The following is a 13,877-nucleotide window of genomic DNA, read 5'->3' on the forward strand; positions in this document are numbered from 1 at the left end:
TTCGTAACATTTCATAAATTTGATGGAAATCCACAAATGAAAACATTTTCTATGGTACGTTACAGCTACCCCCTGGGAAAATGCAGCAGATTTTAGAATATTTGCATGAATCTGTCGCCAATTGGATGGAAACCTAGCTACCCTTTTCTGTCTCATGGTGGAGGGATGAAACTGGGATGGGGGGGGAAGAGACTTGAGTTGCAGCCAGGGTGTTTTTTGCCAACCTTACTGAAGTCTAAGGGGACATTCCTCTTGCTGTGTTTGTGTGCCAATGATGCTGTGTGGATAGTAAACACATCTAAGTGTCCTATTTGGATCTGTCACCTTGGCTGTTATTGAGTCAGTCATGTGGACTAATCGATAGGCAGTGTTTTCTGAGTCAGTGCAACTTTATTCTACAGGTCCTTGTTGTAGAAGTGCTATACAAAACAAGGGATTCTGGAATGGAGGAAAGAGTCCAGTCAGGCCTGAAATCAACATCTAGCTCAATTGCCTCAGACTGACAGACTACCATAACACTCCATCCACCTGCTGAGGGAGAGATGCTCATGCCAGTAACTCTTTGTTGAAATACAATGTTACAGTATGATGCATTATCCATTCAATACAATGTTGCAATATCATGTACTATACATTCAGTGTATGATGTTGCTATACATTGCTCCTTTTAAGAGTAATGAGGCATCAACTGTGGTGTGAATCAATGTTTTGTGTGAATTGTGGCCCCTGTGTTTGTAAGGGTATACTAACAGTTCAAGCTGGTGTTGGGGGTCAGCTCTTTGAAAAAAGTGTTAATCTATCGCTGGGCTAGGTATACTTTTTTGTTGTTGACCAGATGAATGGTTAGATGCTTCATGGAAATGGAATGGTACCTGTGGTCAAATATTAGCCACAATCACATCATGGTAATGTCAATTTATACCACCTGTCATCCATAGTTAATGAGATGGTTGGAGACAGGGCTGAAGCCTGCAGGAAGTTGGATTATAAACCCTCCTCATCCACAGGGTACCCTCACCTACGCAGGCTCAATCGCTTGTCACGCTACCACAGCATGATTGAAAGACACCATTCGCAGGCCTAGACTCTGGCCTCCTATAGGGAGGAGTGGTGCCAGGATAACAACCTCTCCCTCAGCGTGATCGAGACAAAGATGATTGTGGACTACAGGAAAAGGAGGACCGAGCATGCCCCCATTCTCATCGACAGGGCTGTAGTGGAGCAGGTTGGAAGCTTCAAGTTCCTTGGTGTTCACATCACCAATAAACTATCATGGCCCAAAGACAGTTGTGAAGACTGCATGACAAAGCCTATTCCCCTCAAGAGACTGAAAAGATTTGGCATGGGTCCTCAGATCCTCAAAGCTGCACCATCGAGAGCATCCTGACTGGTTGCATCACTGCCTGGTATGGCAACTGCTCGGCATCTGACCGCAAGGCACTACAGCGGGTAGTGCGTACTGCCCAGTACATCGCCGAGGTCAAGCTTCCTGGCATCCAGGACCTATATACCAGGCGGTGTCAGGAAGGCCCTAAAACTGGTCAAAGACTCCAGCCACCCTAGTCAGACTGTTCTCTCTGCTACCACATGGCAAGCAGTACTAGAGTTCCAAGTCTACCTACAAGAGGCTTCTAAACAGCTTAAAGCCACAAGTGAATATCTAATCAAATGGCTACCCAGACTATTTCCAATGTCCCCACCCTCCTTTACGCTGCTGCTACTCCCTGTTTTGTTATCTATGCATAGTCAGGTTAACTCTACCTACATGTACATATATTACCTTGACTAACCTGTGCCCCCGCACATTGACTCTGTACTGGTACCCCCTGTATATAGACTCGCTACTGTTATTTTACTGCTGCTCTTCTTTTTTTCAGTGAAGCGAGTACCAGCTCTCTTGATGATAAATGTTTAACTTATTTTTCTTAATTGCCTTGTTGGTGTAAGGCTTGTGAGTAAGCATTTCGCTGCAAGGTTGGTGCCTGTGACCAAATACCATTTGATTTGAATACTCTCCCTTGGGGAGTGTTGCCACTTGGTGGACTTTGACATATATGAACTAACGAGCTAATCCTCTTATCCTCCTCAGATTGGCCACAGGAGTTAAATCATTTGTGTACAGCCAACTCTAGATTTGTTATAATTATGAACCTAACGGCCATGGAGCAGAAGATCAAAGAAGTGAGTTCCAGCTGTATCATCGTAACTCCTGGCTGGCATTTGAACATGCCACAGAAATCCTGTTTCATTCAGCACTTGGCTGTACTGTTGCCTCCAGGCTTTATTGACTGGTGTGATTCTGATTTGAGCCACTCCCTGTTTTATGATCCGTCTAGCCAGTCCCCCCCCCCAGAAACAGTTGAAGAACCGGTCCATATCCAGTGACGAGATCCAGCCCACCAAGGGGGTGAGCAACCTCCCATCCTGCCTCCACCCTCCCTCCTTCTCCCTGACACATCTCTAGCCTATTCTCTATTTTTCCACAGAGATCCCTTCCAGGTGGGCCGGACCTGGACAAAGTCAAGGTGTGTGGTTTGGAATCCTTATATTTACTAACAGCATTACCAGAATCAATAGTCACTAATTCAAGATGAATTAAGTGTGTGGTACTTTATTCCGTGATGTCCCAAACTGTGTGCCCATTTTAGGAGTGCCCAGAAGGTTCTGAGACGTCACTTCAGCGCCTCTGTAGAGGACGACTGCTTGGCCCTGCAGGAATATCGGGCCATGAGCCTTCCATCTGCTCATTATTTATACATACATGCATGCATGCTTAGTCACTTGCCTTTCCACATTTACTTTAAAGCAAACACTGAGTTGGTGAGTAATTAGAGAAACACACATGCGACAGGGATACCCATAATGGTTCTGTATCTACCAAACTGAATGTGTATTCTTCACAATAAAGCAATCCCGTTGAGTGGTCCCGTCTCTTCCCTTAGACCTGATCAAAATACTGAAGATATAATCACATCAACAATTAAATGTTTTAAGTAGGAACTATGACATTTTCTGAGTTAAGCAAGAAAAAGTGTTCGTCAACATTGTCCCTCTCCTTGTGAACCAAGTTGGGCTGGGGAAAAGTGTGATTCATTAGGCTCAGCGCTGTGTTTGTGTACGTACAGTGGGGTCTGAAATTAACGCCCTTGATAAAGATTAGTAATAATGACTACACTTGCCCTCAGAACAGCTGGAGCATGGACTCTACAAGGTCTCGAAAGCGTTCCACAAGGATGCTGGCCCATGTTGACTCCATTGCTTCCCACAGTTGTGTTGGCAAATTGAGTGTGGAAAAACCCAGCAGTGTTGCAATTCTTAATGCAAACCGGTGCGCCTGATGCCTACTACCATACCGAGTTCAAAGACGCCTACATGTTTTGTCTTGCCCATTCACCCTTTGAATGGAACACACACACACAATCCATGTTGCAATTGTCTCAAAGCTAAAGAAAATAAATTAACCTGTTTCCACCCCTTCGTCTAAACTAATTTGAAGTGGATTTAACAAGTGACATCAATAAAGGATCATAGCTTTCACCTGGATTCAAATCCAATTTTATTTGTCACATGCGTCGAATACAACAGGTGCAGCAGACCTTACAGTGAAACGCTTACTTACAAGCCCTTAACCAACATTGCAGATTTTTTGAAAAAGAAAATATAAAATCAATAAATACCTGCAGTAAGAAAAGTAACACAACTGAGTAGCCCCTGTACATAGCCTCATTTTGTTGTTACTTTTCTTACTGCAGTTAATTAAAATCTATTTTCTTTATAAAAAAATAAAGCATTGTTGGTTAAGGGCTTGTAAGTAAGCATTTCACTGTAAGGTCTGCACCTGTTGTATGTGACAAATGGATTTGAATCCAGGTGAAAGCTATGATCCCTTAAGTACCAGAAGCCCCTGTACATAAGTACAGGTTAGTCAAGGTAATATGTAGGTAGGGGTAAAGTGACTGCGTAGATAATTAACAGCGAGTAGTAGCAGCAGTGTAAAAAGGGGGTCAATGCAAATAGTCTGGTTAGCCATTTGATTAACTGTTTAGCAGTCTAATGGCTTGGGGGTAGAAGCTGTTAAGGAGCCTTTTGGACATATAGTTGGCAATCCAGTACCGCTGGCCGTGCAGTAGAAGAGAGAATGTCTTTGACTAAGGTGGCTGGAGTCTTTGACAATTTTTAGGGCATTCCTCTGACATCGCCTGGTATAGAGGTCCTGGATGGCAGGAAGCTTGGCCCCAGTGATGTACTGGGCTGTACGCACTACCCACTGTAACGCCTTGTGGTCAGATGCCGAACAGTTGCCATACCAAGCGGTGATGCAACCAGCCAGGATGCTATCAATGGTGCATCAGCGTGGCGGATGTGTTGTTGCCCACCCTCACCACCTGTGGGCGGCCCATCAGGAAGTCCAGGATCCAGTTGCAGAGGGAGATGTTTAGTCCCAAGGTCCTTAGCTTAGTGCTGCACTTTGAGGGCACTATGGTGTTGAAAGCTGCACTGTAGTCAACAAACATCATTCTCACAATACGTGTTCCTCTTGTCCACGTGGGAAAGGGCAGTGTGGAGTGCAATGGAGATTGGGTCATCTGTGGATCTGTTTGGGAGGTATGCAAATTGTAGTGGGTTTCTGGGAGGATGGTGTTGATGTGAGCCATGACCAGCCTTTTCAAAGCACTTCATGGCTACAGACGTGAGTGCTACGGGGGCGGTAGTCATTTAGGCAGGTTACTTTGGAGTTCTTGGGCACAGGGACTGTGGTGGTCTGCTTGAGACATGTAGGTATTATAGACTCGGTCAGGGAGCGGTTGAAAATGTCAGTCAAGACACTCGTCAGTTGGTCAGCACATGCTTTGAGTACGCGTCCTGGTAATCCATCTGACCCTCTGGCCTTGTGAATGTTAAAGTTCTTACGCACATCGGACATAGAGAGCATGATCACACAGTTGTCCAGAACAGCTAGTGCTCTCATGCATGGTTCAGTGTTGCTTGCCTCGAAGCAAGCATAGAAGGCATTTACCTCCTCTGGTAGGCTTCCGTAGGCTCACTGGGCAGCTCGCGTCTGGGTTTCACTTTGTAATGCTGCTTCTGGGTGAGCATTCTCTTGTTTGCTTACGACCTTTTACAGCTTGTTGAGTGTGGTCTTAGTGCCTGAATTGGTTTATGGTGGTAAATGGAGAGCTACAGAAAATATAGTTCAACTCTCTTGGTAAATAGTATGGTCTGCAGCTTATCATTTGGTACTCTACCTCAGGTGAGCAAAACCTCGAGACTTCCTTAATATTAGAGATCACGCACCAGCTGTTGTTGACAAATTGACACAGACCACCACCCCTTGTCTTACCGGATGTAGCTGTTCTGTGTTGCCGACGCACGGAAGACCCAGCCAACTGTGTATATTATCCATGTCATCGTTCAGCCACAACTCAGTGAAACATAAGATATTACAGTTTTTAATGTCCCATTGGTAGGATAGTCTCGAACGGAGCTCATACAGTTTATTTTCCAGTGATTGCAAGGTCACCAGTATGACGGATTATCCCCTTTTCAGACTAATTTCACCAAGTCAGTCTCTCATGGAAAGAGTACCAATACAATTGCTCAGAGAAAGGGATTTTATTTAAAAATATATTTTTTCAAAGGTAGGTGTCAAAATTGACACCCTTAAACATTCTCATAAAAAAAGTAGTCCAAAGTTGAGTATTTGTTCCCATATTCCTTGCATGCAATGACAACATCAAGTTTGTGACTTGACAAACTTGTTGGATGCATTTGCAGGTTATTTCTGAGTTTTTTCCCCCATATAAATCAATGGTAAATAATGTTATCATTTTGGAGTACCTTTTACCAATAACAGGGGAGGTTAGCATGTCTTGGGTATGATCTTTGACGCTCTAACTTGCTCATGCATTATTATTCATGGTTAATTCAGGATTATCCAAAATCATGGTCGCATGCACATTAATGTAGAAGTGTTTAGAAACATTCTTATTTACAATAAAAGTGACTCCAAAATGACACTACAGTATTTACCATTCATTTACAGTGGGGAAAAAAAATATTTAGTCAGCCACCAATTGTGCAAGTTCTCCCACTTAAAAAGATGAGAGAGGCCTGTCATTTTCATCATAGGTACACTTCAACTATGACAGACTCCAATGTACTTCCACAACATGGGTCATTTCTGTACCTCCACACTAGGTGTACAGTATATGACGCATCCTTCATTTTAATCAAGTTGTCATGTTTTCATTTTACCTTAAGTTGTTGCAATGTCAATTGGCATGTTTCACTGTTCTCTTGGTACTGTTTTCAGTGTTACACTGGCATGTTTGAAGGTAGCAGTAGTTTGGCTGGCATGTGTTATGGCTGGCCCATTAGTGCTCTGTGTTGTTTCTCCCCGTGCCACGCTGGGCAGCAGAGACAATGCCCTGGCCCTGGCACAGTTGGCCTGAATTAGCAACATTACCCAGGATTTACCTGGTGATCCTGGACCTGTGCCAGACTGCCTCTATCACGGGTTTGTGTGTGATGCTAAAATCCAGGATTTCTCTCCCACCTGCTAACCGACATCTTAATCTCTTTTCAATACCAGCTGAAGACCTACAAATATCATGTTCCTGTATCTTCCATGGGGGACCTTCCCATCTCCCCTGAGGAGGAATGGAGACACTGAATCCGTTTCTCTCTTGTTTGTCAGGGGTTATTACTGGCCTGGGTTCAGAAGATCTGGGTGAAAATACTGCTGATATGAAAGTTCTGTGAACAGAGTAATAATTAACATCCGACAACTCCCTCTCTCTGGAGGCCTTTACCCCGGGGAACTTACGGGAGGCCCTGAATGTTCTCCGTTTCTCTCTCGCTCGCTTGCTGTGTGTTCAGAAGATCTTCAGTAAGACATCTTATTCCATTAAAGCATTCATTCTACAGAGTCTTCTCAGGTCACCAGTGCTGTTTGATGAGAAATACATAATAAGCATCCTAGATTCATAATGTGGAGAAAACCTCACCTTGAATTACCGGACAGTCCGTAATGAAGAACTTTTAGAATATTCCACTCTCACCACTAGGTGTCAGATTTACCCTGCTTTTAGAAGCACATAATTTGAGTTATTAATTAAATAGAAAAAATCCTCCTCCCATGCAGTTTCTAATCTACACTCAGAGGGTCTATATTAAATTATGCCCCATTGAACAACCACCTCAGCTCAACCATGACATAAACTAAAATGGTACAACATAACAGCCACTATCCTGCATACCTCAGTTTGTGATGTGATATTAATGTTCTCAATTGGTGTTATTGATTAATGGTGTGAGGCCCAATGATGTGACCAGTTAATCAGTAAGACATGTGGTGTCCCTTTTTAAACGTTAAACTCAGTCAGCTGGTATATAATACGACTGGTTCTTCATTTTCCTCATGAAGAGTCTCTTCTTTGGGAGTGACTTTAGGTGACACACTTCATCAAAGGAACATTAAGCTAAGGGACAAACCAAGGTGAGATCTACTATAAGATATATGTAGTGATATAAAATCTACTTTATAAGATCTATGTAGTGATGTAAAATCTACTTTATAAGATCTGTGTAGTGATGTGAGACCTACTTTATAAGATCTATGTAGCGATGTGAGATCTAATTTATAAGATCTATGTAGCGATGTGAGATCTAATTTATAAGATCTAGATCTACTTTATAAGGTCTATGTAGTGATGTGAGATCTACTTTATAAGGTCTATGTAATGATGTGAGATCTACTTTATAAGATCTATGTAGTGATGTGAGATCTAATTTACAAGATCTAGATCTACTTTATAAGGTCTATGTAGTGATGTGAGATCTACTTTATAAGGTCTATGTAGTGATGTGAGATCTACTTTATAAGGTCTATGTAGTGATGTGAGATCTACTTTATAAGGTCTATGTAGTGATGTGAGATCTACTTTATAAGGTCTATGTAGTGATGTGATAGTATAATTTTATGATAAGCCCAAAGGTAAGTCTACAAACTAAGGATAATGATCATCAAATTACTTTACCATGTATGCAACCCCAGTGTTTCGAAGCTGTTCAACCTTTATACAAAAGACATTACATGAGATGCATAAATGATTCAATTTTGAATGACAAATGTAAATGCATAACTCCATTCCAATGAATACATATTGCTTTGTCTTTGGAGAGCTCCCATCCATCATGATGCTTGCTTAATTATATCCTATTAATAATTGATTCAAGGGATTTGCTGTGCTTCAAGAAACCCTCACAATATTTCGCATTTTGTAGAGGTACACCGTTGTAGATAGAATTAGAAGTCAATCGCACATACTCACACGCACTTACACACGTGCACACACGCGCACGCATATACACACCCATATTCCTAGCACAAAATGACTACATCAAGCTTGTGACTTTGCAAACTTGTTGGATGCATTTGCAGTTTGATTTGGTTGTGTTTCAGAAGATTCTTTGCCGAATAGAAATGAATGATAAATAATGTATTGTCATTTTGGAGTAACTTTTAACATAAATAACAATATCATATGTTTTGAAACACTTCTACAATAATGTGCATGCCAAGACATGCTAATCTCTCACCATTACCAATAACAGGGGAGGTTAGCATGTCTTGGGGGTATTATCTTTGACCGTCTGTAACTTTCTCACTCATCATTATTTACAATGAATACAAACCACAAAATAATTCTCATCTTGGAGAGGTACATCATGTAGGTAGAATTAGAAGGCACACACGGACACACACACCCGCAGACGCGCAAACACGCGCACACGATCACAGACGCACACACTCACACTCACATAAAGGAATTCAGAGTTGCACTCACTTCTTTCTGTAGATGTATATATTAGCCTGCTGTAACTCTGTTGGTGCCTGGATTCCTCACACAGCTCAACCAGCAAGATGGCACAGAACATCTGAGTGCTACCGTCACTCTAAAATAATTACTCAACTCACAGTCACAGAAAAGGTTCTAGGCTTTTAAGAACACATTAGAGGTAACAACTCCGCAGGTGTCCCCGATCTGAAAACCTCTAAGCGACAGTTTAGACATGAAAAAAGCTTTCCCCTACAGAGAGAACAAGACAACTTTGAAGGAAGGGAGTCTGATTTCCGTAGAAAGTGTCGGCCGGCAGTCTGACGACCGTAAGCACAGGAAATTTAGAGGGGAAACTTAGGAAAGAGATGTTTCTGAGGAGTGATGTTTCTAAGAACAGAGATGTTTCTGAGGAGAGTGATGTTTCTGAGGACAGAGATGTTTCTGAGGACAGAGATGTTTCTGAGGACAGAGATGTTTCTGAGGACAGAGATGTTTCTGAGGACAGAGATGTTTCTGAGAACAGAGATGTTTCTGAGGAGAGTGATGTTTCTGAGGACAGAGATGTTTCTGAGGACAGAGATGTTTCTGAGGACAGAGATGTTTCTGAGGAGAGTGATGTTTCTGAGAACAGATATGTTTCTGAGGACAGAGATGTTTCTGAGGAGAGTGATGTTTCTGAGAACAGATATGTTTCTGAGGACAGAGATGTTTCTGAGGAGAGTGATGTTTCTGAGAACAGATATGTTTCTGAGGACAGAGATGTTTCTGAGGACAGAGATGTTTCTGAGGACAGAGATGTTTCTGAGGACAGAGATGTTTCTGAGGACAGAGATGTTTCTGAGGAGAGTGATGTTTCTGAGGACAGAGATGTTTCTGAGGACAGAGATGTTTCTGAGGACAGAGATGTTTCTGAGGAGAGTGATGTTTCTGAGGACAGAGATGTTTCTGAGGACAGAGATGTTTCTGAGGACAGAGATGTTTCTGAGGAGAGTGATGTTTCTGAGGAGAGTGATGTTTCTGAGGACAGATATGTTTCTGAGGAGAGTGATGTTTCTGAGGACAGAGATGTTTCTGAGGACAGAGATGTTTCTGAGGACAGAGATGTTTCTGAGGACAGAGATGTTTCTGAGGACAGAGATGTTTCTGAGGACAGAGATGTTTCTGAGGAGAGTGATGTTTCTGAGAACAGATATGTTTCTGAGGACAGAGATGTTTCTGAGGAGAGTGATGTTTCTGAGAACAGATATGTTTCTGAGGACAGAGATGTTTCTGAGGAGAGTGATGTTTCTGAGAACAGATATGTTTCTGAGGACAGAGATGTTTCTGAGGACAGAGATGTTTCTGAGGACAGAGATGTTTCTGAGGACAGAGATGTTTCTGAGGAGAGTGATGTTTCTGAGGACAGAGATGTTTCTGAGGACAGAGATGTTTCTGAGGAGAGAGATGTTTCTGAGGACAGAGATGTTTCTGAGGACAGAGATGTTTCTGAGGACAGAGATGTTTCTGAGGACAGAGATGTTTCTGAGGACAGAGATGTTTCTGAGGAGAGTGATGTTTCTGAGGAGAGTGATGTTTCTGAGGACAGATATGTTTCTGAGGAGAGTGATGTTTCTGAGGACAGAGATGTTTCTGAGGACAGAGATGTTTCTGAGGACAGAGATGTTTCTGAGGACAGAGATGTTTCTGAGGACAGAGATGTTTCTGAGGACAGAGATGTTTCTGAGGAGAGTGATGTTTCTGAGGAGAGTGATGTTTCTGAGGAGAGTGATGTTTCTGAGAACAGAGGTGTTATCTTCATCTAACAAGGCCTTTACTGGTAGGGATGATGTCTACAAGACAAGTTTATCTGAGTACTGCCAGAGAGCAGAGGACTGTTGACCCTTTACATCAAGGACTGCTGTCAGTTAATACAATGTAGCCTGCCTTTGTTCACATTTAATTGGCTGCTATCGCACCTTCTCTTTAGCTAGCTGGTGAAAGGATGAACACAGTGAAAGCAGAGAGGGTTACGAAAGGTAAGGGCAGTGTTTGTCCCTGTTCCATGTCTATCTGATATGTAGGTATTGCAGTCTCAACCTTGGAATTAAAGCTAGTGTTGACTTTTTTCATCTTATAGCTCGTGACTAGAATTGGCATATTCACAATAAATGAAGGACTTACAGAGGGTTGGCCTTTTTGTTTCTTTATTAAAACCTCTCTGGACCACCCATCCCGGATCCGGGATAACTGTCATCAGAAACGCTGACTAGCATAGCCTAGCCTAGCGCCACAGGGATATAATATAATATAATTTGATGAAATCATAAGTCCAATACAGCAAATGAAAGATAAACATCTTGTGAATCCAGCCAACATGTCCGATTTTTAAAATGTTTTACAGCAAAAACACAACATATATTTATGTTAGCTCACCACCATATCCCAAAAAACACAGCCATTTTTTCACAGCAAAGATAGCTTTCACAAAACCCACAAATAGAGATAAAATTAATCACTAACCTTTGAACAACTTCATCAGATGACAGTCATATGACATCATGTTATACAATACATTTATGTTTTGTTCGATTATGTGCATATTTATAGCCACAAATCGTGGTTTTACATTGGCGCCATGTTCAGAATGGCTCCAAAATAGCCAGAATAATTACAGAGAGCAACGTGAAATACAGAAATACTCATCATAAAACTTTGATGAAAAATACATGTTGTACATATAATTAAAGAAAAACATCTTGTGAATCCAGCCAACATGTCCAATTTTTTAAAATGTTTTACAGCGAAAACACAACATATATTTATGTTAGCTCACCACAATATCCAAAAACACACCGCCATTTTTTCACAGCAAAGGTAGCTTTCACAAAACCCACAAATAGAGATAAAATTAATCACTAACCTTTGAACAACTTCATCAGATGACAGTCATATGACATCATGTTATACAATACATTTATGTTTTGTTCGATTATGTGCATATTTATAGCCACAAATCGTGGTTTTACATTGGCGCCATGTTCAGAAATGGCTCAAAAATAGCAAAAGTAATTACAGATAGCCATGTGAAATACAGAAATACTCATCATAAACTTTGATGAAAGATACATGTTTAACATATAATTAAAGATACACTGGTTCTTAATGCAACCGCTATGTTAGATTTAAAAAATAACTTTAGTAAAAAGCACAGCATGCAATAATCTGAGACAGCGCTCAGCCATTCTCCTCCATGTTGGAGTCAACAGAAATACGAAATTACATCATAAATATTCCCTTACCTTTAATGATCTTTCATCAGAATGCAGTGCCAGGAATCCTAGTTCCACAATAAATCGTTTTTTTGTTTTATAATGTCCATTACTTCTGTCGAATCAGCAACTTTGGCTAGCATGTGTAGTTCACGTGTCCATAGAACTTTACGCTAATGAACGAAAACTTCAAAAAGTGATATTACAAATCAAATAAACTGGTCAAACTCAGTTGAGAATCAATCTTCAGGATGTTTTTCTCATATATATCCAATAACGTCCCAGACGGAGCATTTCTTCATGTCTATCTAACGCATTGCAGACAAGGACATGACATTCCCAATGTGCGTGACCAAGAACTGGCAATATGCCTGACCTGTCACTCCAAAGGCTCTCATTCGGTCCCACATCAGGCTAAACGCTTCATTCCACGTTCTACTGCCTGTTGACATCTAGTGGAAGGCGTATGAAGTGAATACAGATCCATAAATATAAGGCAATTGAATAGGCGATGCCTTTCACAGTGACCCATTTCAGAATTTTCACTTCCTGTTTTGAAGTTTGCCTGCCATATGAGTTCTGTTTTACTCACAGATATAATTCAAACAGTTTTAGAAACTTCAGAGTGTTTTCTATCCAATAGTAATAATACTATGCATATCATATGATCTAGGACAGAGTACGAGGCCGTTTAATTTGGGCACCAATTCATCCAAAAGTGAAAATGTCGCCCCCTAGTCTTAAGAAGTTTTAAACTGCTCCCATCTTGAGTTCAAATTGAATGTATGGCAAATAGCGCCCATGTCAATTATTTTTGCCGTGCTACCCTTGCCTACAAAAGAGGACCACAATGGCTATAGACAGTTGTTGGTATACAGTACCAGTCAAAAGTTTAGACATACCTACTCATTCCAGGGGTTTCTTAATTTTTACTATTTTCTACATTGTAGAATAGCAGTGAAGACATCAAAACTATAAAATGTCACATATGGAATCATGTAATAACCAAAAAACTGTTAAATAAATCAAAATGTATTTTAAATGTTAGATTCTCCAAAGTAGCCACCCTTTGCCTTGGTGACAGCTTTGCACACTCTTAGTAATCTTTCAACCAGCTTCATGAGGTAGTCACCTGGCATGCAGGTGTGCCTTGTTAAAAGTTAAGTTGTGGGATTTCTTTCCTTCTTAATGTGTTTGAGCCAATCAGTTGTGTTGTGACAAGGTAGGGGTTGTATACAGGAGATAGCCCGATTTGGCAAAAGACCAAGTCCATATTATGGCAAGAACAGCTCAAATAAGCAAAGAGAAACGACAGTCCATCATTACTTTAAGACTCGAAAGGACTTGAAAGGACTACCCAGAGTTACCTTTGAGGCAGAGGATATGTTCATGAGAGTTACATGCCTCAGAAATTGCAGCACAAATAAATGCTTCACCGAGTTCAAGTAACAGACACATCTCAACCTCAACTGTTCAGAGGAGACTGTGTGAATCAGGCCTTCATGGTCGAATTGCTGCAAAGAAACCACTATTAAAGGACACAAATAATAAGAAGAGACTTGCTTGGGCCAAGAAACACGAGCAACGGACATGAGACTGGTGGAAATATGTCTTTGGTGTGATGAGTCCAAATGTGAGATTTTTGGTTCCAACCGCCGTGTCTTTATGATATGCAGAGTAGGTGAACGGATATCTCTGCATGTGTGGTTCCAACCGTGAAGCATGGAGGAAGAGGTGTGATGGTGTGGGGGTGCTTTGCTGGTGACACTGCCAGTGATTTATTTAG

The 13,877-nt window shown here is 41.4% G+C and overlaps 1 protein-coding gene across 1 annotated transcript in view; it reads left to right on the forward strand.

Annotated features, from left to right (window-relative positions):
• The first annotated feature begins 7,431 nt into the window (after positions 1-7,431).
• The window catches only part of LOC120062042 (sodium-dependent phosphate transport protein 2A-like), a 36,110-nt gene continuing 29,664 nt past the window's right edge, over positions 7,432-13,877 (forward strand). Inside the window, exon 1 of the mRNA XM_039011847.1 lies at positions 7,432-7,498. The gene's annotated coding sequence lies outside the window, so the exon portion shown is untranslated. The remainder of the gene's footprint in view (positions 7,499-13,877) is intronic.

This window comes from Salvelinus namaycush, chromosome 17 (genome assembly GCF_016432855.1).
Source record: "Salvelinus namaycush isolate Seneca chromosome 17, SaNama_1.0, whole genome shotgun sequence".
In the NCBI taxonomy this organism is placed as follows: domain Eukaryota; kingdom Metazoa; phylum Chordata; class Actinopteri; order Salmoniformes; family Salmonidae; genus Salvelinus; species Salvelinus namaycush.